The sequence below is a fragment of the Podarcis liolepis genome (assembly GCF_965112155.1).
Source record: "Podarcis liolepis genome assembly, chromosome: 5".
NCBI classification, from domain to species: Eukaryota; Metazoa; Chordata; class Lepidosauria; order Squamata; family Lacertidae; genus Podarcis; species Podarcis liolepis.
In genome coordinates this window covers 25,706,887-25,730,333 of record NC_139556.1, presented here as the reverse complement: position 1 = coordinate 25,730,333, position 23,447 = coordinate 25,706,887, and the positions used below count along the sequence as shown (strand labels likewise).

At 43.7% G+C, this 23,447-nt stretch overlaps 1 long non-coding RNA gene across 1 annotated transcript; it reads left to right on the top strand.

Annotated features, from left to right (window-relative positions):
• Nucleotides 1-17,770: 17,770 nt before the first annotated feature.
• LOC310706649 lies at nt 17,771-22,581 on the top strand. The gene is made up of 4 exons (XR_014526000.1): nt 17,771-17,992; nt 18,275-18,452; nt 19,989-20,104; nt 22,424-22,581. It is a non-coding gene; the product is annotated as an uncharacterized lncRNA (long non-coding RNA).
• The last annotated feature ends 866 nt before the right edge of the window (nt 22,582-23,447 follow it).

The window sequence follows — 23,447 nt, the reverse complement described above, 5'->3', positions numbered from 1 at the left end:
TCAGCCAGGCGTTTGGTTCTGGAGATGAGGGTCTTGGCTACGGAGTTTATTTGTGCAGGGTGGTGGTGTGATTGAGCATGTAAGTAGCGGTTGGTGTGTGTTTTTTTCCGGTAGATAGTGTGTCCTAGGGAGCCATCAGGTTTTTTGTAGATTAGGACGTCAAGGAAGGGAAGCTGGTTGTTGGCTTATTAATTAGCCCTCCCCACAAAAACCGACACCAGATCCAGAGGCACACAGAACGCCACCACCAATCAACCACACCAGACCCAAACCCAGACCCTCTCCACAGATAAATTACAGACACCATCCAGTAACCAAACCATAGTGGCACCTCCGGATGCTGCACCCCCCTGCAATCCCTACACAGATCTGGCTGGCACAGGGCACAAAACCACAGCTCGCCCCTATACACGAAGCCAAGCCAAAGCACAACTAAGTGCAGTACAGCCATCTTCCCAGAAAAACTCTTCACAAATTCAAGAGGTCAAGACACGAAGGCTTTAGCAACTAATCCACACCTAATGACCCACCTAAGTGGTACTCAGAATATCACTCAAGAAATCACTCAAGATATCCCTCAAGTAATTAAGGAACAAAAGAAGAAAAGAACACTAGCCTGGGAACTTCCCCTCTGCCCAGAACTTTTGAGGCAATACACCACACCCCTCTACAGTATTTATAGGAACTCAAACACTGAGATCCCGCTCTGTTCCAGTAACAAGAAGCCGAAAGCACCAGCCTGAAGATGACGAGTGAGACCTCGTCGAAACGTCGCCTAGACACCCCAACTTTTACACGGGAAGACACCCGAGGACACCAAAACCTGCATATATATATATATATATATATATAATCATCTCAATCACTGGACTGAATGCTGGTTCCAGTCAAAAGTAGAAATGGGTAGGAAATTCAGTTTTGTTTACAATTTTAATGAGAAGCTACCAAATTTACATTTCTCAAACCAATATGCAAACTGAGACATAATCATCCTTCATCCTTTGAAATATTCACTTCTATGAATTTTGCAGTGCAGTTCTCCAACTGAATTTGAGACTGGAAAAAAGAAGAAACGGAGAAATTAACAGATTTCCATCCCTACCCAGAAGTGACATGGTTGTTTCTCTCCCATTTGCTAAAGCAGTCCTGAAGGAGGACAAAAAGAGGCCAGAGAATAATTGCTTAACAGCAATATTAATGCCAGGAAGAATAGATATCAATATCCAGCAGCAGAACTGGAGGTTCAGCCCAGCAGCACAGAAGCCAATGGTGTTAATCTTCTTTGGAAGGAAGCAGCCTCTTGTTCAACTTCCTCCTATGCCTCTCTCCTCGATATTCTATATATAGACTACAGAAATATAGACTACTTGGTCTAACGGCAAACAAAAACCACGAGGCATTGATCAGCTGTGGCATGAGCAAAATGAAATCTAAATAATGGGAGAGTGTAAGGGAAATGACCTTGTTTGTCTTGTTCATTTCTCCCATTTGGACTCACTTAAGGGGGATGGAAATCAAATTTGTTTTGCCTGGTTGTATGCAAACGGGGCTCCAAGAAGCCTGTGATGGCTATGACTATCAGGGGAATCAAGCACAGGGATTTCCAGTTCCCTTGGTGAGGGAAAATAAATTGGAGTAGACTGTGTCAGGTTTTTATACAATGCTCAAAACCAATGCCAAAGAACTTTAAGCACTTTTTACAGACTCCTAGATGCATAAGGTTGCTCTTTATTGAATAGTGAGCTAGATCTCTTGCAAACACAATCTTTCTGGTAGGATTCAGTTTGCTGGGGGGGGGGGGGCTAACCTACCTAATTTGCGCTTATCAAAACAATAAGCAAGCTGAAACACAACCATTCTTTGAAATTCACATTTCTCTCCATTTTGGAATGCAGTTCCTCAGCGGTAATGCGTACAAAAATGCACTAGGATGAAGCATTCTTTACTTTGCAGAATCGTGTATATTAAGTAAAATTGAATTTTAAAAAGTGTATATTTGGAGAAATTCCCCCTTAGATGCTAATGAATTGAGAATGGCATAAAATGTGCATAAAAGGTGGCAACATGTTCAATGACATCTGCTGTTGTGACAAATTATGCCCATTGATAGGAAAGAACTCTACCATGATGTTACAGAAAAACCATTTTAAAAAGCCACAGTTCCATAATGCAATTTAAAAAGAATGTTACAAACCTGGACAGAAGTATCAGCATTATAACCAGAAGCCAGGACTGAAGAATATTCAAGAATCACAGCTCAGAAAAATGTTACTTAAGCAAGGCTTAACTGCAACAGAAAGTCCTCTTGTCCAGAAGGATCCGATGACCAGCCTGGGTAGAAGTGAGTCCAATACCTGAAGATATGTCACTGGGAAGCTTCCACTCAAACTTCAATGGATCACACAGATCAAGTAGCTTCTGACAGTTTGGCAACTTCAGGGTAGGGGAATGGTGTGCCTTGCTGTTGCCACCCATGAAAGCACCAAGAAAATTACAAGACCTACATTGGCTCCCAATATGTTTCCAAGCACAATTCAAAGTGTTGGTGCTGACCTTTAAAGCCCTAAATGGCCTCGGCCCAATATACCCGAAGGAGCGTCTGCACCCTCATCTTTCATCCCGGACACTGAGTTTCAGCTCCGAGGTCCTTCTGGCTGCTCCCTCAATGCAAGAAGTGAGATTGCAGGGAACCAGGCAGAGGGCCTTATTGGTAGTGGTGCCCCCCGGTGCAACATCCTCCCATCAGATGTCAAGGAAATAAACAACTATCTGACTTTTAGAAAACATCTGAAGGCAGCTCTCTTTAGGGAAGTTTTAATGTTTGGTGTTCTCTTGTGTTTTTAATATTCTGTTGGGAGCCGCCCAGTGTGGCTGGTATAAATAAATTATTATCATTATCATCATTATTATTACAATTTACAATTTTCCAGGTTGTCAGGGTTGCAAACATCCCCCCCCCCCCCGGAAACAACAGGGAAATGAACACTAAACCTCTGCTAGATTCTGCTAGATTTCTAGAAGTGTATTTTATGTCATGTGAAATATCACATAAAAACCCCCAAAGATTATCAGGTAAGGAAACATTAGGAAATGGGGGAAAGGGCTGCCTGAATGCAGTCTTACTCTTTGGTCCTGACTCCTGGCTGATCCCATGGCTCCTGGCTCAGCTCACATGGCTGTCTGTGGCCCATCCATGACACCAACGTGAGCCACATAATTTTGGCACCAGAAAATCTCAAACCTGGCAATCAAATGCAAAAATAAACAAATGTTTACTGCCCTTTCACGATGACACCCCAAATCAGCTGTCCGAGGGGACCAACTCACTCTGCCAAATTTGAAAGCCAAAGATTTACTGTTTGCATTTTAATGACTGTGCAACTGGGTTTCATACTTCATAAGCCACTCAGAAGCCTATTTTTGGCATTAAGTGCCAAAGACATAATTTTACCGCAGCAGCAACGAATTCTGCCAGTACCAGGAGTGAAAATATTTCTACAAGAGGGACAAACTTTAAAAATGACTTGCAAGCTATCCTTGCAGCATAGCCATCCATCATAGATTTGACTTTTTAAAGAAATGTCCCCAAAGACAGAACAGCAAGAGGAGAAGACAGATATAGAAGATGACAGTGCCATCTATTGATAGGAGGTTTTGCTCATTTAATGATTATAATATCTATATTGTAGATCCCTGTATCTGAATATGTATCTGTTCAGAAGTGAATATAACATATCCTTTGGCTGAACTTTTGTGGTCAGGCCAGTGTCACAGCTGGACTATCTGTAATGTCAATTCCAGAACTTAATACTTCCCATTGGGCCCGAGAATCTGCAAAGAGACATTGTGAAGGAGCTGAGGCTTGTTTTCTCAGCCAGCAGATGGAGATGTTTGCCCCGTTCCCCACAGCGGTATTTCCATCTCCCCTATTAGGCCTTTCTGGACAAGAAGGCATGGCTTTGGCAGACTCTGAAGCAACAGTTCCCCTTTCCTAGTGCTCTGTCCAGGGTCCTGACCTTGATTCTGCCTTACCTGTTGCTATAAGATAAAGGTAAAGAGACCCCTGACCATTAGGTCCAGTCGTGGCCGACTCTGGGGTTGCGGCGCTCATCTCGCTTTATTGGCCGAGGGAGCCGGCGTACAGCTTCCGGGTCATGTGGCCAGCATGACTAAGCCGCTTCTGGTGAACCAGAGCAGCGCACAGAAACGTTGTTTACCTTCCCGCCATTGCGGGGATTCGAACCACCGACCTTCTGATCGGCAAGTCCTAGGCTCTGTGGTTTAACCCACAGCACCACCTGTGTCCCACCTGTTGCTATACCACTATGCTAAAAGACATAACAGTCATAGCCTGCTTCACTGGGATTTCAGAACAGGATGGATTTTACACACACACACACACACACACACACACACACACACACACACACCTGTACATGTGAAAAGCATATCCTTCCTACATGTGTCTACACCAGGGGTCAGCAGACTGTTTCAGCAGGGGGGCGGTCCACTGTCCCTCAGACCTTGTGGGGGCCCAAACTATATTTTGGAAAGAAATAATTAACGAATTCCTATGCCCCAAAAATACAGTGGTACCTTGGGTTACAGACGCTTCAGGTTACAGACGCTTCAGGTTACAGACTCCGCTAACCCAAAAATAGTACCTCGGGTTAAGAACTTTGCTTCAGGATGACAACAGAAATTGTGCTCCGGTGGCCCAACGGCAGCAGGAGGCCCCATTAGCTAAAGTGGTACCTCAGATAAAGAATAGTTTCAGGTTAAGAACGGACCTCCAGAATGAATGAAGTTCTTAACCTGAGGTACCACTGTAACCCAGAGATGAATTTTAAATAAAAGCACACATTCTACTCATGTAAAAACACCAGGCAGGCCCCACAAATCACCCAGAGATGCATTTTAAATAAAAGGACACATTCTACTCATGTAAAAACACACTGATTCCCGGACCATCCACAGGCTGGATTTGGAAGCCAATTGGGCCGGATCCGGCCCCCGGGCCTTAGTTTGCCTACCCATGGTCTAGGCTTAGGAATCAATGTTTCTGAATTAGAGGCAATGATTTTCATTTGCAGGATCAAAAAATCAGATATTGGGAGATGTAGATAAGTGCCACAACCAAAGTGAAAGCCCCCCTCCTTGTGAATCTGGTAAAAAAGAACAGAAGAAGAAACTAAATATTGATTTTAAATAGGAAACGGGTCAGCAGTCAAGTATGAAGCTATGTTGAACACTCCTCAGATGGAACAACCATATGCAACTGTCCTTCATTCTGAATTGGGAACATGGTGTGTCTACCATATCAGGTGGATGCACAATAACTGTCTTGTCTGTTCCTTTCGATTGGCAACCATGCATAATTATGTCTCTGTGCCTTTAAAATGGAGAGCAATGCACAATAACAGATCAGAATTAATATGCAAGATAACACGAAGGATAACAACTCAGAAAATGCACATAATTTAGTATTCCCCTTGAACTGCATGCAACCAATAGTATCAGTAGGAAAACAAAAGACAACATTTTAGATTTTAATAATTGCAAGAGCGATCTTTTAAAAACATACACAAACATTTGAAGGCATCACCTAATGCATTTAACAGAAATGGTTAGCTAAAATATGGAATACATTTTTTAAAAAACATAATATTAATGCTATGTATGGAAATTGGGGGTGGAAGGAACACACATTTGTCAGCTGTGATTACTTGATACAGCTGAATTATAAGTAATCATGAAAAGCATTTGCTTATATCCAAAAGAGCGCCAAGTCATGTTAGGGCAAGGTTTTCTGTTTGTGCAGTGGAACTCCCTCCATCTCCTTCCCAGTCCCATCTCCCAAATAACTTCTGGATGTTCCCACAATCCTCAAGAGCAGGCATGGAGCAATGCGGGTGGGAGGGGGGAGCTCTATTGTGCAAGCTGAAAAACTTTGTGCTTATGGAACAAGGGCATTGGATGCCACCAATTACAATTTATTGAATTTCTTTACTACTCATCAAAAATGGGAGTGGGGAAGGATATAAAAATTGGCCATGAAAAATATCAAAATTAGAAAATACCTTATACTTATGAAAATTGCTTCTACAGATAGATGTTCCAAACATGCATCACTTTTTGGTTAGACAGAAATGGAGAAGATTTTGCCCTTCTTTGAGTCAGAGGGCTTGGTTTCGTGTGTGTGTGTGTGTGTGTGTGGTTTTTCAAATTAAACTTTTACAGATATATATCAAACATAAATAATAAAAATAAGATTCCAAGGAATCTCCTGGATTTCCACCCTCCCCTTTGTGGGTCCTAATTGAATCATTTCCTCCTGCATCTTTGTTTGATGATACAAATATTTTACTACTCCATTATGTCCAGAATTCACCCTTAAACAACAAATGATATTCCAGTCCTAGTAACAATTTTAACCCCAGGAGCTTTGTTTAGCTGAACCAAGCACTTGGAAAATCCTGTGTTACATTTGATAAAGCAATGACAATAGCATACAGGTAAAGACCAAAAACTGTTAGCTGATGGTGCTAGTGCCGTTCCTCATGTTAATAGTGCTTCCGTTTATTGTAATTTCTTTCCACTGCTTATGAATCCTTTTGTTCACTGTCCTTTTATTGCCGACGAAGGCTCACTGTGTGCGGAATACTAAATAAATGCTCCAGCTATCAATCAAAGCAAACACGGACAGGTATAATCAGCGTCATCACAACATCTTCATGATGCATCAAGGAAGAATTTTCGACTCTTGCCTCCCTGCACAGGGCTAGTTAAGAGCTCCTTACGACACCCTATGCATCATGCTAATGTGATGTGACATTTGCTTAAAGCCGATGCTTTTCCCATTAATGAGTTTCAGAGTTCATGCAGCAAAGTCATCGTTACTGTTCGGAAGCAAGGAAAGAGTTAGTACACGGCAGGGTTTTTTTGTTTTGTTTTTAAGAGAGAGTGAGAGAGAGAAAGAAAACAAATCAAATGCCACAGAAAGGCAAACCAGAGATTTAAATGTTATTTAGTACGGTTCACCCAGGCCAAAGGATCTCTCTCTTTAAAAAAAGAAAGAAAGTAAAAATGCTGTCATGCACTCACTAAAAGTTAATGATGGAAAGAGCTTGTGTAAATGATGGTTCTGCAAACGCTAGTATGCCTTCATGGGTTCTTCTGCTTTCATTTGATTTAATGACACTTTAGAGTCTGCCCTCAACTGACAACACCAGCAATTCTTCTATCATTAATTATGGGGCAGGCTAATGTTAACAAGGGGCCATATAGGGGGCAGGTACCTTTTAAAGTTAAATCCAGGGGACTTAAGGAGTGGTTGTCTGCTGTACTCACTGAGGCTTACTTCCAAGTATAGAACTGCAGTATAAAAGTGCATGGCATTGGCTAGATTGTGCCATGCAAACCTGCCATGCTCCATGTAGCCTTTGCATAAGTTTCCATCAACAGTACTTTTAAATAAGAATGATTCCTGCTTTCATTGGGGCCTTCCAATGGCTGATGCGACTCAGCCAAACAAACCCATTCTGCCCCTGTCAGCAATAATGTGCTTCTCTTCTGGAGGTTCAGGTACCAGCCGCAAAGCCATGCTCTCTAGCATCCCTGTGTAGCAGTCGAAAAAGAAGCTAGCAGGTCGCAGGTTGCCTTTCCTAACCCAAACCACCTTTCCCCTTTCATCATGACTTGTAGGCCAGAAAATGCCCTAGGAAGCTAGAGCGCTTGGCTTTTCTTGTAAAGTCCTGCCAAGATTTAGAGCACAGTGCTGCTGTCTTGGCAGCAAATCCATGGTCTGACAGATGACTCAAAGGAGAAAAATATGCAAAGCATGCCTGTAGTGACAAATGCATGAAATTTTAGGCAAAGCAGTTCCAAAATTCAAGTCTGCGGCGCGGCTGTTTTATGAGCTCCGTATTACTTTCCCCTTCTCTATTTGCATTTTCTCCCTTCCATTTGCAACCCCCCTCAAAACCCATCCTTCCATTTGCAGCACAGCATTGGGGAAAGGCAAAACACGCTTTTCTCCTTCTCTTGTTTACTTGAGATGTGTTATCTGGATGTTTGTTCCTTGCTAGTTGCCAAATGTATATGTTATTTTGTATATATATACATATATATAGAGAGAGAGAGATCACGCAGATCATGAAAGAAGAGAGCATATCAATCTAATGGGGGGAAAGGAGATCAGGAAATAATAATAATAATAATAATAATAATAATAATAATAATAATAATAATAATAATAATAATAATAATTTATTGTTTATACCCCGCCCATCTGGCTGAGTTTCCCCAGCCACTCTGGGCGGCTCCCAATCAAGTGTAAAAATCAGTACAGCGTTACATATTAAAAACTTCCCGGAACAGGGCTGCCTTAAGATGTCTTCTGAATGTCAGGTAGTTGTTTATCTCTTTGACATCTGATGGGAGGGCGTTCCACAGGGTGGGCGCCACTACTGAGAAGGCCCTCTGTCTGGTTCCCTGTAGCCCCACTTCTCGCAATGAGGGAACTGCCAGAAGGCCCTCGGCGCTGGATCTCAGTGTCCAGGTTGAACGATGGGGGTGGAGACACTTCTTCAGGTATACAGGATCATGCACAAAGTCATACATGTTGTCTGAATAGACAACCTATTTGTCTGATTATGCAGAAATAAAACTTTTATCTGCCTTATATATTAGCAGGGTGTGCCTGGTGCTTCCTGGTACAACAGACTCTCAGTTTTGGTGCACAATTCTGAGTTCTGATTATTACATTTAAAGCCTTAATATTTTGACTCCAGGGTCATGAAAGGATCATTCCTTCCCATAGGAGCCTGCAAGTTTTCTCAGATCTGCTTGGAAGGTTCTTCTACACTTGATTTCCAAATCTAGTGCATCCCAAGCAGATTTTGACCATTTGGGGAGGGTGAAAGCAGTGCTTGGATCAAAGGACCCCAAGTCTCCGTGTTAAGCTACATTTTGGTTCTTGTATTAAACCACAAGCTTCCCTGCCTATGTCACACTTTATTCTCTGCCTGCACTTAGGACTGCATACCAAGAAGCAATTGAACAGATGAGCACAGGCAGGCACCAGCATGCAGTGACAGAATTAAGTTATAGATCCAAGACGGCGGAAAATCAAGTTATCAGATTCTGCTTGCCAACTGAAATTGAGATATTTTAAAAGCAAGAAAAAGCATAATCAAAGTTTAAAAATGACAGCAGAGCTACATCAAAAGATGGGTGAACACTATTATGTTATTACTCTAAAATTATTCCTCATACCTCTGTAGTTCACCTTGTTCTGCAACTGAATCGTATTTTCCAATGTAATGCTGTTGGAAAGTCAAGTGGGCAGGGAAGACCAAACTGAACTTTTAAAGCCTTAATGGCTTGAGGTGAGGCAGCCTCCTCCTCTTCCTCCTCCTCCTCTTCTTCTTCTCCTCTCCCTCTGGCCATCCCACATGAATGATAGGATGATAGCAGACCGTCCATGTGTCCCTATTTTCCAGGGACAGTCCCATATTTAGAGAATTCATCCCTGTTTCTGGTTTGATCCCAGAATGTCCCGTTTTTCCTTAGGACATCCCTATTTTCATCAGATAAATGTTGGAGGGTATGGTAGTACATCCCTGCTTCCGTTGGAGTGTTTTGAGTCATGCAGCCTCCAAGCCAAAGAGATAAGTAACTGTATACCCTTTAGAAGACATCTGAAGGCAGCCATGCATAAGGAATTTTTTATGATTGATGTTTTATTATGTTTTTACATAAGTTGGAAGCCCCCCAGAGTGGCTGGGGCAACCCAGTCAGATGGGTGGGAAATAATAATAATAATAATAATAATAATAATAATAATAATGGAATAGGACATCCCTAGTTTCATCAGAGAAATGTTGGAGGGTATGTGATAAGATCCTATCCATTCTTAAGGAAATCAGCCCTGAGTGCTCACTGGAAGGACAAATCCTGAAGCTGAGGCTCCAATACTTTGGCCACCTCATGAGAAGAGAAGACTCCCTGGAAAAGACCCTGATGTTGGGAAAGATGGAGGGCACAAGGAGAAGGGGACGACAGAGGATGAGATGGTTGGATAGTGTTCTCAAAGCTAACAGCATGAGTTTGACCAAACTGTGGGAGGCAGTGGAAGACAGAAGTGCCTGGCGTGCTCTGGTCCATGGGGTTACGAAGAGTCAGACATGACTAAACGACTAAACAACAGCAACAACATGTGATAAGATGCAGTTTACTAGGAGCAGTATAGTGCTTTATCTCCCATTAATATGTCACATGAAGATACTACAAGAAAAAAGACTCACAAGAAGTAGTTAACTGGTATTTGACCGGTTAAATATATTTGGTCAACTGGCAAATAATGGCCATGATTTGAAAAAACAAAACAAAAAACCTTAACTTATTACAGCTAGGAACCCCCCCCCACAATATTTCAATGACCTGATACTTATTCTATTTTTTTAAGTTAATGATTGTTATGAAGGGACAATATTATTTTGCAATGATTTATTGAGGTGCAGTTTCTGTAAATGAGCAGTTCTTCTCTTCAATTTTTATTCCAGAGCAGGTGCAGATACCCTTTGGCCCTCTGTATGTTGCCAAAGTAGAATTTGTGAGATGTAGTTCAGCAGCATATGGAGGCCCAAAGTTTCCCCACACCAGAAATAGAGGGCTTGGTTAGAAAGTAGGACATATTACCATTTCATCACGGTAAAATTGTTCTGGGCGAGGCTTGAGTGACAAAACAACCAGTTACCGTTGAATACAAATTGTTTTCATTTTCCTGCCACTCTGCTTCAGTCTGCTCAGGAGCTGGGCCTGCTATAAAAGGAAATTCTCAAAAGTCATTTGTCTCAATTGTCCCACATAATAGGTGCCAATTTTCAGCACGTCCACGTAAAGAAGCGCCATGCTTTTTTACACATTCAAAATGTGTACATCTCTTTATGTGAGGTTTGGGGAGGAGGGCAATAAAAGAAGTTGCTGGTGCAGACAAAGCCAGTTTATGATCATGGATGCCTTGAAGAGCACTTTGAAGCAACACCCTAGGAAACTCCCTCTGCCTTAAAGTCCCTCTGATAAACAATGTTGACAAGCAAACTGCGAAGGGGCTAATCTGTTAGCCATCCTTGAAAATTACCCTTTGGACATTCCCTCTTGCCCAGTGGCATAACATGGGTTGCCCACGTCCGTGGTAGGACAAGTGTTGCACTCCCTGGTGGACTAGGCAGCTGGGGTGGGGGTACACCAGGGGGTCATGAGCTGAGTCTGCATGGAGGGTGAACGGAGCCTGCCTCCAACAGGCTCTTTGCCCACTGCCTCCATCCACCTGCCCACTAGAACAACCCACCCGCTGCCACACCTCAGCTGCCAGGACTCTGTGCCTGTCAGGATGCTGTCAGTGGCTCCTGGCTGGTTGCCCAAGGAAGTATAACGACAAGGAAAAGTTCCTTACCATCCTGTTTTATTTCAAACTTTACACAGAGAGGCTATAGGACCCAACCTCTTGGATAGTGGCATTGTCCTAAGTGGATCTCCACCCACCGTCTTTCCCATTTCCACATTTGTCATCATATCACCTCCTCTACAGGTGCTGCTACATGCCCTGTATCTTTGAGCTCTTTGCTCTCCTACTTTTAAGACTCGCTGGGTTCTAGGAGATGGAGGGTCTGGAATGCTTTCTAATGACAACCTGTCAGCCAGCTGTTGTTCTGGTTCTCCCATGATTTCCCAACTTTCCCCCTCATCTGCCTCTGAGCTGTGACCTCCCTCAAATCCCTGTTGTAAATCTATACTGTTTTCCTCTTCCTCCTCCCTGGAAGGGTCAGGATGGGGAGGCATTCTCCACCACTCCTCTGCCCAGTACCTGACACTGCCTGTTGTGGGGGCATCTGTTTGTGCCCCCTCAAAAATGTGTGCCTGGGGCCACGGGCCTTCTGGCCCCCCATGCTGCACCTCTCCTTTTGCTGTTGTCACAGATGGCACCACTTGACTTATTTAAGAGATGGACAACTCCCAAGCGGATTTTCAGAGACTGGAATTTGCACCTGAGTCATCCTCCTTCACCATATTTCCTGGTTAAAAAAAAAAAAAAAAAAAAAACGCCAACCAGAATTACACAGGATGTTAGGTTAAGGTAAAGGATTCCTGGATGGTTGGGTCCAGTCAACGGTGACCATGGGGTGCGGCACTTCTCTCACTTTCAGGCCGAGGGAGCCGGGGTTTGTCTACAGACAGCTTTCTGGGTCATGTGGCTTCTGGCACAATGGGACATCATGATGGAAGCCAGAGCGCATGGAAATGCTGCTTGCTGATCAGAAGCTTGACGCTTCAAAGCCCCGCCATGGAGTGAGCTCCTGTTGCTCTGTCCCAGCTCCTGCCAACCTAGCAGTTCAAAAACACGCAAGTGCAAGTAGATAAATCGGTACCGCTGCTATGGGATGTTAGGCTAGCTTCAAACACATAAGCAGAGCAATGGCGGACCAGGCCAATGGTCCACCTCGTCCAATATTCAGCTCTCACAGTGGCCAGTCAGAATGTGACAGCCCAGTCCCCACTCTCAATTCCTGGCAATGGGTATTCAGAGGCACAATGCCTCTGGCTGTAGAGGGAGAACAACATGTCAACAATGTTTTTAATGTTTGAAGTTTTTTAAATATTTTGTTGGAAGTCTCCACAGTCAGATGGGCAGCATATAAATAGAATTATTATTATTAAAGGGCAAGAGTAGATAGCAAATGCATATTCATGTTTGCTAAAAAGAATGTGTTTGTGTGTGTGTGTGTGTGTGTGTGTGTGGCCAATCTTTTTTCCTGAATCAACTTTTTGTCAGGCTGTCTTGGGTGCGATACACATTTACATGGGACCATGTTTCATTGAACTTAATGGGGCGGATTTAGGGCTGTGCAGGCAGTGAATAGGTCCTGGGAGCTGGGCTTGGGCAGGAGACATGACGCTCTGACAGGGTCCTAGAGCCTTCCCACCTCCTTCCCAAAGCCTTGTTAGCACTTTCCAAGCTTTGGGAAGGATGTGGGTGGGCTCTAGGACTCTGCCAGAACCCTTGCATCTCCTTTCCAAAGACAGGTACCTCCTTACCAGCCTTTGGACTGAGGGGCAACAAATTTGACCTCGCAGCATAATACCCAAGTCCGCCATTGGTCTGAGTAGGTATGCACACTGTAAATCTGGACTATAAAAGAGCAACACTGGACCTTCTGGAATCTTCTGTTCAGTCATCTGCTCAAAATACAATGACACAAAGTGCCCCCCCAAGTAATAATTTCATATCTCCAAAATATATAAACTTGATCAACGTAACATTTCAAACATCTCTAGGATGTGTCATAATCCAAGTTCTATAATTCCCAATTTATGTGGTATCACATATCAACCACAGGACATTTTAAACAGGGTTTCTTTCAAGTTTGCCAATTGTAAGGTACTAAAAAGGGTGTTTTTTCATATCCATTGCCCAATATATTGTGGCACAGAGCCCTTAAATCTCTTTCCCGCTTGTTCTGAAATGACATTATTTTTATATTATCAAAGAAAAGTATTTGATAAATCTGTCCTATTGCTCCTTTGTTATTACTCTGATACATCAAGTGCTCACATTTAGTTAGGCTTTTGATTGGACCATAATTTTTGTCATTGCCACAGCAGCGTTCAATTTGAAAATATTGAAAAAAGCATGGTTCATCTGTCTCCCCGGATCTCCAGATTTTAACTCCCATCCCCTCCCACCTCTATTGCTCCCTCACCCTGCAAAATGCAAAGCAAATCTGGGAGTTCCTCCTCAGGCAAAATGTGTATGTCAGTTGTCTGGGAGGGACTGGGAAAGAACTAGAACATTGGCCCTACAAAATGCTTCCTGCATCTAAATCTCAATGGCTCCGTGTCGAAGAGAAGCCATGGAAGAGTGACAATGCAATGCAAAGCTTTCTACACAGCAGAGGTTGCCTTGAAGGGAAGAAAGAACGAGCCTGTGAGCTGCCACCATCCAGCTCCCCAAACTGCCACCTCAGGGACTTATCAGAGTAACCATTAATCCACAACCTTCATCAACTGTATTTAAATAGAATTCCAGTTTTGTTTACCAAATGCCTCATCATTACTTTGATGCTCTGGGTGAGGGATAGCAGCTTTTTCCTTCACATTATTAAAAATCCTTGCTCGGAAGTGCTACCAAATATAGTTAATAGCAGACCTCTCAAGTGTTACTGACAGGAAGTGTCTACATTTTAAAGCACCCAGATCTGGTAAAATTTATTGAGGAAGGATGCCACAGCAGAGAAGAAACAGCCACAATGTCTTATAAACAAGCAAATGAGGGCAACCTCGATAAAATAGCAAGGCTAAACATGCCAGTTTCTTATTTATACCTTAAGAAAGCTTTAATTCTTAAATCTCAGCACTGTAGAAGACTGGCAAGGCATGAGGAAGGCATAAAAAGGCCCCTAAAACTTCCCCATTTTCTGCTTCTTGTTTCAGGATGTTAATTCTCTTTCATGTTGAAATTTACAGGACTCCTTTGAAGTCTTCGTTATTTCAAGAATGCTATCTACCCTCTTTTCCAATTATGTTTTAAATTCATTAAGTCAATTGGAAATTTGGGTTTTCAAGCCTGTTTTGATAGTGCATGCAAGAGACACAGAGTGCTGAAAGATCAATGGCATCATCTATTCTTCGGCTGACATTCTCAAGGACCATTGATTTCCACATGTGTGGAAGGGTTCATTGAAGATACATACATGGTCACTAACAGTGGAATGACCAAGTTCCTAACCTTTCTCAGCCCTCTCTGGGTATATGACTTGATGAATGCCAGTGGCATGCAGTGAAACTTTTCGTAGGGGAACAGTTACAGCCAGAGGTGCCAGCTTGCGAGGGCAATGCGAGGAAGGTCGCACACATGAGCATTGTGCCTTCCTTCCTAAGCTGGATAGAAGCTTCCTGGGCTTTGGAAAGGAGGTGTGGGAATGTTGAAGAAAGTAGGAGAGGCTATATTAATTAAATATTAACCTTCCACACTCACATTAGTGAGCAAGTAGCAGAGCACATTCCCTTGCACGCTGCTGGAAGCAAGTTCGTTAGAATCATTTAAGTTAAGCAATCCACTATGGCTTTTCCTGGTAAATCTCCCCTTTAGTTCCCTCTTAAAACAACAACAACAACAACATGACAGTCTTCTTTAAAATTAATGGTAAAGTTACTTGCATTCAGTTCACAGTAGTATCCTGAAGGCTGGCTTTATCTTGTGGTTACAGTTACATTTATAGAGAAAAAAAGTCTGAGACAGGCCTCAGACTTTCTACCTTGTGGCTTCCATTCTCTGTAAGGATGAGCCTTGTGGAATATGGCAAAAGAGCCAAAGAAGTCCAAAAGAGGAAGATGGCTGTGTGACCAGTCCTTTTATAGGGTCTGCTAGGGTCACGCCCATCTATCTGGTCCCACGCAGGGGGAGGATGCTCCAGACCAGGTCTGACAGGAAGTCCTCCCTGTCTGGAGCCACATTCCCCTGTGTGTCCACTCTAGGCAACAGGAAATGTTGCATATGACTGCTACAGTGATGACACACCCCACAGGAAGCACCAGGGGAACATTTAGAGGACTAGCCTAGTCCCCCTAGTCCACTGACCGCACACCACTGGGGAATGCAGATATAAATAAGGGATTCACATGAACCCCATTGCATGTAAGAGAGCTGTGGGACCATGCAGCCTAGCCCCATTTCTACTCTTGATGTGCCCAGTGACCACAATCATGCGCCTGCATACACTGACATATCATTCTCAAAGATATTCTTAGGATCAACATCCACTGGTGTAGGAAGAGGGGGGCAGGGGGAGCGCACTGCCTCTGGCATCATGATCCTAGTGAGGTGCCATCATGGCTGCCCCCCCCCTGCGCTGGGTGCCATGCCCCTGAGATGTGCGCCGGCCACACCCCCGCCTGCTCTCCACCCCTGGTGCTGGAGCATGAAGCTCCGCCACTGTCAACATCATCACATTGTGTCATTCTTCAAGGCCTTCTTGTACAAATAGATAGCTGCCTCCATGGGCCCGGTGATGGCAGCCATCTTTCCCCCAAAGAATGGCCCTGGCCAAATCTGAATCCTTGCAAAAAGCATTTCAGCTGATTTTTCACTCAGCATACCAAATATCCAGCCATGGGCCTCCCAGTCTCATTTTCAGTTACTGGAAACTTGTTTTCTTTTCTCAGGCTAAACAGGAAGAAACTATTATGGCTATGCAAGGACCTAGCACTGTTGATTGTACAGCTGACGCACAATACCAAAGGATGTTTGGGGATCTGGCACATCTGCTCCTGGCCTAAAATTTACAAGCCAAAGAAATCTGTGAGAATGCTATATGGAATTGGGAGTGGATCCAATTCCTCTTATATAAGGTCATCATGCAGAGCAAAAATAGATGGCTGTAGAGAGCAGCTGATGTCCCTAGAACACCCATAAGTTTTTTTTAATACTGGACAAGCCAGAGGAAATCCCCTCCCCATTTATCCTCTAGACTGTATGTTGGGAGTGGGGGATAATAATAAAACACCCAAGCCAGGCACACAGATTGGCTTGCAGATCTAGGCTGTGGATGGCAACATGCAATTTTCTTATTTCTTTGTGTTCTTGCTCAGTGTCTGCCTAGACACATGGGCGGTCCTGCCCTGGTGCTGAACTTCATAGTGGAACAGCTGATAATGAATGCAAGGAGCTCCTGCTAGAAGCGGACAGTGCTTCATCCTCTTCCTTGAGCATTTGCTTCCGAATAGCTATGTCTCCAAAATTGCTTGACTCAGTCAGCCTCTTGCTATGGGACAAGGGAACTTCAGTAGGCATTGGTTTAGACCAGTGTTTCCCAACCTTGGGTCTCCAGTTGTTTTTGAACTACAACTCCCATCATCCCTAGCTAGCAAGATCAGTGGTCAGGGATGATGGGAATTGTAGTCCGAGACCCATGGTTGGGAAACATTGCTTGAGACTGCAGGGATTACTGACCGAAGGCCATCATTTTGGGTGCCTTGCGGCAAATGGGCACAGCTGCATGACAGTCTCCTTCCAAGGAACATTCTCCTTCCCAGTGGCCATTCTAACTCCTTCAGACAGACAGCATCACAATCACAATGGCCATCTCTTACCTTCATGCAAGCAGCATTAACATGAGGTCACTACGGCCTTTGGTCACCTGAAGGAGGTCTCTCCTTCAACCAGGCCACTTCAGCATGATGCCCAGTCTCTCTCCTTCAGGAAAGAAGCGATTTGGGCATTACTCATACAGTGGTACCTCGGGTTACAGACGCTTCAGGTTACAGACATTTCAGGTTACAGACTCCGCTAAAATAAATTTTATTTATTTTATTTTGTTTCCGCTAACCCAGAAATAGTACCTCGGGTTAAGAACTTTGCTTCAGGATGACAACAGAAATTGCGCGCCACCGCCACAGCAGCAGGAGGCCCCATTAGCTAAAGTGGTGCTTCAGGTTAAGAACAGTTTCAGCTTAAGAACGGACCTCCAGAACAAATTAAGTTTCTAACCTGATGTACCAGTGTATAAAATCACCACCACCACCACCTGTGGCATGAGATCACAGCAGTTAGTTTCCCACCTTCAAGGGTTGCAATGGTCAGCCCCTCCTTCAGGCAAGAGCTTCAGCATGAGGTCACAATGGCCAGTCTCTTTCCCTCAAGCAGCCATGCTCCTTCAGGCAAGCAACATTACTATGGCAGCATGGGGTCACAATGGCCAGTCTTTCTCTTTGAGCATCAGTGCAAGGTCACAATGACTCGTCCTACTCTTTGGTGCTGGCAGCATCAACATTAGCCCACAATGTCCAGTATCCTTCTCTCTCTGAAATGAGCAGCAGAAGCATGCTGGGACACAGCCTTCTCTCCCTATCCTAGTTTGAAGCTTCAGAGAATTGGATCTCTCCCCCGGTGGCAGTAATTAAACAGATCAAATGGAAGGAGCGTTCTTACTGGGTAAGTTCTTTAATAATCACTGCGAGAGAGAAAGGAAAGCATAGCACGCTAAAATACGGCGTTGCTCCCAGTAAAGGTTCACCCCCTTCATCCCCGTTAATCTGCGTCACTCTTACGTCGGGTAATCTGATCTTGTTGCCATTGCGGTTTCTGTTCCATCACTTTCCAAGCCCCTCTAGTCTTAGGTAAAGGGGTGGGGACCTATCCAAGGACACTGAATCAGCCAACTGTCTCTCTCCTGGTGTATGCTCTTCTAGCTGCTCCTCACCCAGTATTTCCCAGCTTTTCTCCTCTAGACTTTGCCCTTCTGCAAACCACTGTTCTAAATCAATACTGTCCTCCTGCCCTTGGGAAGCTTCAGAAAAGAAGGGAGCTCTCCCGCCATTCCTCCTTAGTCAAGTCCCTGACATCGAGGCAGGCAGAAGGAGGAACATGTGTACATCAGCACTTCCTCACAGAGGTAAGTATGTGTGTGCACAAAAGAAATCTCTCTTGATCCCTTTCTCTCTCTCATTGAGGTGGGCAGCAACACTGTGTGGGCACGTTGATCCCTGTTGTTTGGTGACCCATCCAGAGAACTCATTCAATTGGGAAGAGCAGCGGTGTAATAGACAGACAGATAGTTGTGGCCAAATAAGCAGCAGCTGAAGACACAGGGGAGAGTTGGCTTCTAAGCACCCCCGATGCGACAATGTGCTATAAGTTCCCCAGGAAACTCTGGCACCAAAATAAGTTGATAGAAGGGAGGCTGGCACGTGGACGTTGGCAGCACCTCAGCTATATGCAGAGTCGGCCAGATCTGAGCACAGCTAGAGAGTCAAAGTGGTAGACGGCAAGTGAGCAGGCATAGACAGTGGCATGACACCCCAAGTCAAAGGGGGTCCTCATTTTTAGTGCCTGCCTCCTGGGTGGAAGTTGTGAGGCAGGAAACAGCAGCAAGCTATAGGTGGATCAGTAGCTTGTTTGCCCAACAAGCTACCTCTTATTGAGAGACTTGAGAGGAAATGGTAGGAGTGGGAGACAAATCTTGGGTGCTGGGAGAGTCTGGCCTCTGAACACTGGGTGGGATGGGGATACACCTCTTGGAATGGGATACATCTCCTGGAACACTTCCTACCTCATTTTGCATTTAAATGAATAGGTGAGGAAGGACACAGATAATTTAAGCATCTGATCTGCTGCTGTTGTTGTTGTTTATTCGTTTAGTCGTGTCTGACTCTTCGTGACCCCATGGACCAGAGCATGCCAGGCACTCCTGTCTTTCACTGCCTCCCACAGTTTGGTCAAGCTCATGCTGGTAGCTTTGAGAACACTATCCAACCATCTCGTCCTCTGTCGTCCCCTTCTCCTTGTGCCCTCCATCTTTCCCAACATCAGGGTATTTGCCAGGGAGTCTTCTCTTCTCATGAGGTGGCCAAAGTATTGGAGCCTCAGCTTCACGATCTGTCCTTCCAGTGAGCACTCAGGGATGATTTCCTTAAGAATGTATAGGTTTGATCTTCTTGCAGTCCATGGGACTCTCAAGAGTCTCCTCCAGCACCATAATTCAAAAGCATCAATTCTTCGGCTATCAGCCTTCTTTATGGTCCAGCTCTCACTTCCATACATCACTACTGAGAAATTAGGAGCCAGTAAAGGGGAGGTGTTGCTCGGGTGGAAGATTAGGTCAGAGTTTTCCAAACTGTGTGTCACGATATGTTGGTGTGTCAGCTGCAGTGTGTAGGTGTGTCGCACAAACGCTCCCTGCGCTCTTCCTGGGGCTGGAAAGGGTTAGTTTAACCCCTGGTTCCCTAGTAAAATTGAATTGTTGTGTCACAAAATGATGCAGAACTGAATTACTGTGTTGCGAAATGATGCATGTCCAAAAAAGTGCGTCACTAACTTGAAAAGTTTGGAAAGCTCTGGATTAGATTGGAATTACATGTCATATAGCTTTAATCAGATCCTTTGAGTCAATATACTTCTGATCTTAATTCCATTTGCATGCTCATTCCAGGGTGTAGGGGGAAAATCTCTTTCCATGGTGGATGGTAATATGGACGTAGAAACAGAGTGTGAAAAAATGGATGCCTCTGATTTTTAACCTTTCTTCCCTGCATGTATTTCACAGAGGTAAGAAGTAATCTAAAATTATTGTGACTACAACATGGGTGCTGCAGAGAAATTTTCTCACTTGAATTATCCGTCTAGGGCACAGAGGGCAACCTCTGGCTTTCCTGATGTTGTTGTAGTCCACTTCCATAAACCACATACCTCCATAAACCACATATTCCTCACCCTTGCTCTAGGACTTGCTCATCTGGCTAAGTAGCAATGGGCACAACCCACATGAGAGAAGTGTTTTGAAGTCTCACAGATCAGTTTGATTAGGAGAGTTAAGCACATGTTGGAAAATTTCTCATTGCATTCAACAGGACTGAAAACTGCATAACCTTGGCTGGATCATGCCAAATGCATGTCATATTTTTAAATGATTAGCTAAATTAAAATCTTTATGCCAATGAAAATTCATCTGCCAATGTCAAATGCGGCACAATGGGGAAATTAGCAGATTTCTCTTGAGGAAGCTAAAATATTGACCATGGCTAACCAATTCATATTGAAAAGGATACCCCATTATAGTTAAAGAGTGCAGGCTAGAGATCAGTTAGGAACCAGTAGCTTAATATTACATTAACTCTTTATGGGCAAAAAAAAACCATAGTTAACAGACCTTCCTCTGTGATGCACACTTTGCCTGATTATATTAATAATGGGTGTGTGTGTGTGTGTAAATAAAACAATTTCTTGCCATTCAGAGTTAAGACAGGCTCCACTTTCAGTGTGATGGCTATCACCCACAATAGAAAATTAAGAGAAAGAAAAAAGATACGGTATTGCGTCAGGCGGATTCCACTTTTTCAACTCAGTTTCCACACCGGGTTTATTGGAGTCCTGTTCACCTGCTTCTTGTTTGCAAGGTAATTGCATGTGGACTTCGGCGCAGACCTTTGCTTTTTAGATCCACTTCTGATATCACATCTGTTACATGGGAGAACTGTGCTTTATGCATGATGGTCCGTAATAAAGCGCTCCTGCTTGCATGCTGGGGCTCCATGCAAACAGGACACTGATAAGTTCAGGGATGCTGATTGTGCAGAGCTCTCAAAAAGGGAGCAGGAGCTCATCCTCTGAGTTTTGAGCAGGTGGCACTGTGCTCTCAACACTGAGCCTCTTGGGCTTGCCAATCAGAAGGCTGGCAGTTCGAATCTGTGCAACAGGGTAAGCTCCCATTGGTATGTCCCAGCTACTGCCAGCCTAGCAGTTCAAAAGCACACCAGTGCAAGTAGATAAATAAGTACAGCTGAGGTGGGAAGGTAAACAGCATTTCCGTGCACTCTGGTTTCCGTCACAGTGTTCCATTGCACCAGAAGTGGTTTATTCATGCTGGCCACATGACCTGGAAAGCTATCAGTGGACAAATGCCGGCCCTCTTGGCCTGAAAGCGAGATGAGCGCTGCAACCCCATAGTCACATTTGACTGGACTTAACCATACAGGGGTCCTCTACCTTTTACCTTTACCTTACATAGTGTGCGATAGTTCAAGAAAGCAGATGCAAAGTTGCAGTGGGTGGGGCTAAAATTCTGGCTCTCATTTCAAGTCAACATTATCTCTGCTGTACACACAACGAATGCCTGAATAGAGCTAAGCCCACTGCCTTTGGGTGCTGAGCAAATTGGAATATTTAATAATAAATGCTCCTTTTTAGAGATGGTGGGAGTATTCACAGCTAGGCGCGTAGATAAATAATAAAATAGAGTGCATTTGGCAGCAATGGGTTATGTTTTCATCGTAACAAATGATTATTAGACACAGCACAGCATCAGTAAGCACAGTGTGGTGGATATTGATTTTAACAAAAAGGGAAGGTTGTACCTTTTCTGCAACTGATGTTTGTAAGCAAAGCTATGATATCATTCAGGAGAACTGTGATTTGGTACAACAGATCTAGAATACTGTCTAGTGAAGACATAAAGCTTAGAAATGGGTATATGTCCTGTGTGATGGACTGTCATTTCTTCTCTCACCATGCTCCCGTATTTAAGTGGTTCCAACTTCAAACAAAATAAACCAAAGCAAGTGATTGTCCAAGGGACCATGTCAAAATTACTATTGTGTAGTTAAAGCAAATTCCTAAATGCTTGCAAGAAGTCTATCTATCTATCCTATCTACAGTATCTATCTGTCTGTCTGTCTGTCTGTCTGTCTGCCTATCTATCTAATCTCTCTCTCTCTCTCTCTCTCTCTCTCTCTCTCTCTCTATCTATCTATATCATCTATCTATCTCGTTATAAAACAGTTGATAAAACAGTTATCGTTGAGGAGTTTCTACAGCACTCCACAGAGGAAATCCAGAAATAATGTACTTTATACTTTTCTCTCTTTCTAGTACCTGTTGGTGATGATGATAGCTGAACACAAGGGGATGGGCTGTGTCATAGTGACACTCTATTAATGGTGGCCACTGAGAACAATTACGCGGGAAGTGATAACAGCAATGTTTCTACACAGACTCCTATCCTTATTAAAGGAATAATTGCTATTTAATGAGCTCCTATTTTCACTAATGGCAGGAGATTAAAGCTGCTAGCCACCAGGTGAATACTAATGGAAATTCCTTCAGCAAATTAGATTATCGTTGCTTTAATTTTAATATGTGGCCGAACACAGTTTGTTCTTGCCTCCGTCGAGCTAAGCACAAAGCGCTTGCTCTCGCTTTGTACATTCTTTGGCTAGACTTGACTTGGGAGGGGAAATAATATTACAGTCATGACCAAATTTTGCCTAAAGCTCAATTCTGAGTACATTAGGAGGGCCTGCTCCTTGAGCAACACACTGCAGGAATTTCGGGGGAAGTTAAGAGAACTGCAGTAAGTTTATCTTAATTGCTCAGGGACGATCCACTTGTATAGTTACACAGTACTTAGCAGTTAGATAGTGCTTGCAAAAGTGTGCAGAGCACGCTCTTTTGTGATCCTTATTTATTTATTGAGTAGACACAAACCTTGCTTTCAGGAAAGCTACACAAAATGGCTTAAAACACTTAAAATCAAAACGAGATTTCAACCTATAAAACATTCATTCAAATAAACATAACCCTCAACAGCCATCAAGAAAATAGGTCTTCAACTCTTGATATCCCTCTTGACAGGGGCGAGGCCTGCGGAATCTCAAAAAGAAATGAGTTTCACAATTGTGGGGCCACTGCTGAGAAGACCCTTAGCAGTGCTTGCTAACCTGGGCCTCAGCTACATTAGTAAAATGAAAACATTATAAATGTGTTAGAACCCTGTGACACCAGAGGGCGCTGTAGAGCTGAAATCAGAATTCTGTGAAATTTTCCATTGTGAGCTTTAGAATGGTTCTTTTCTAGAGCATTTTCAGTGTTCTTTTAATAGCAGTGTAGATGCAGC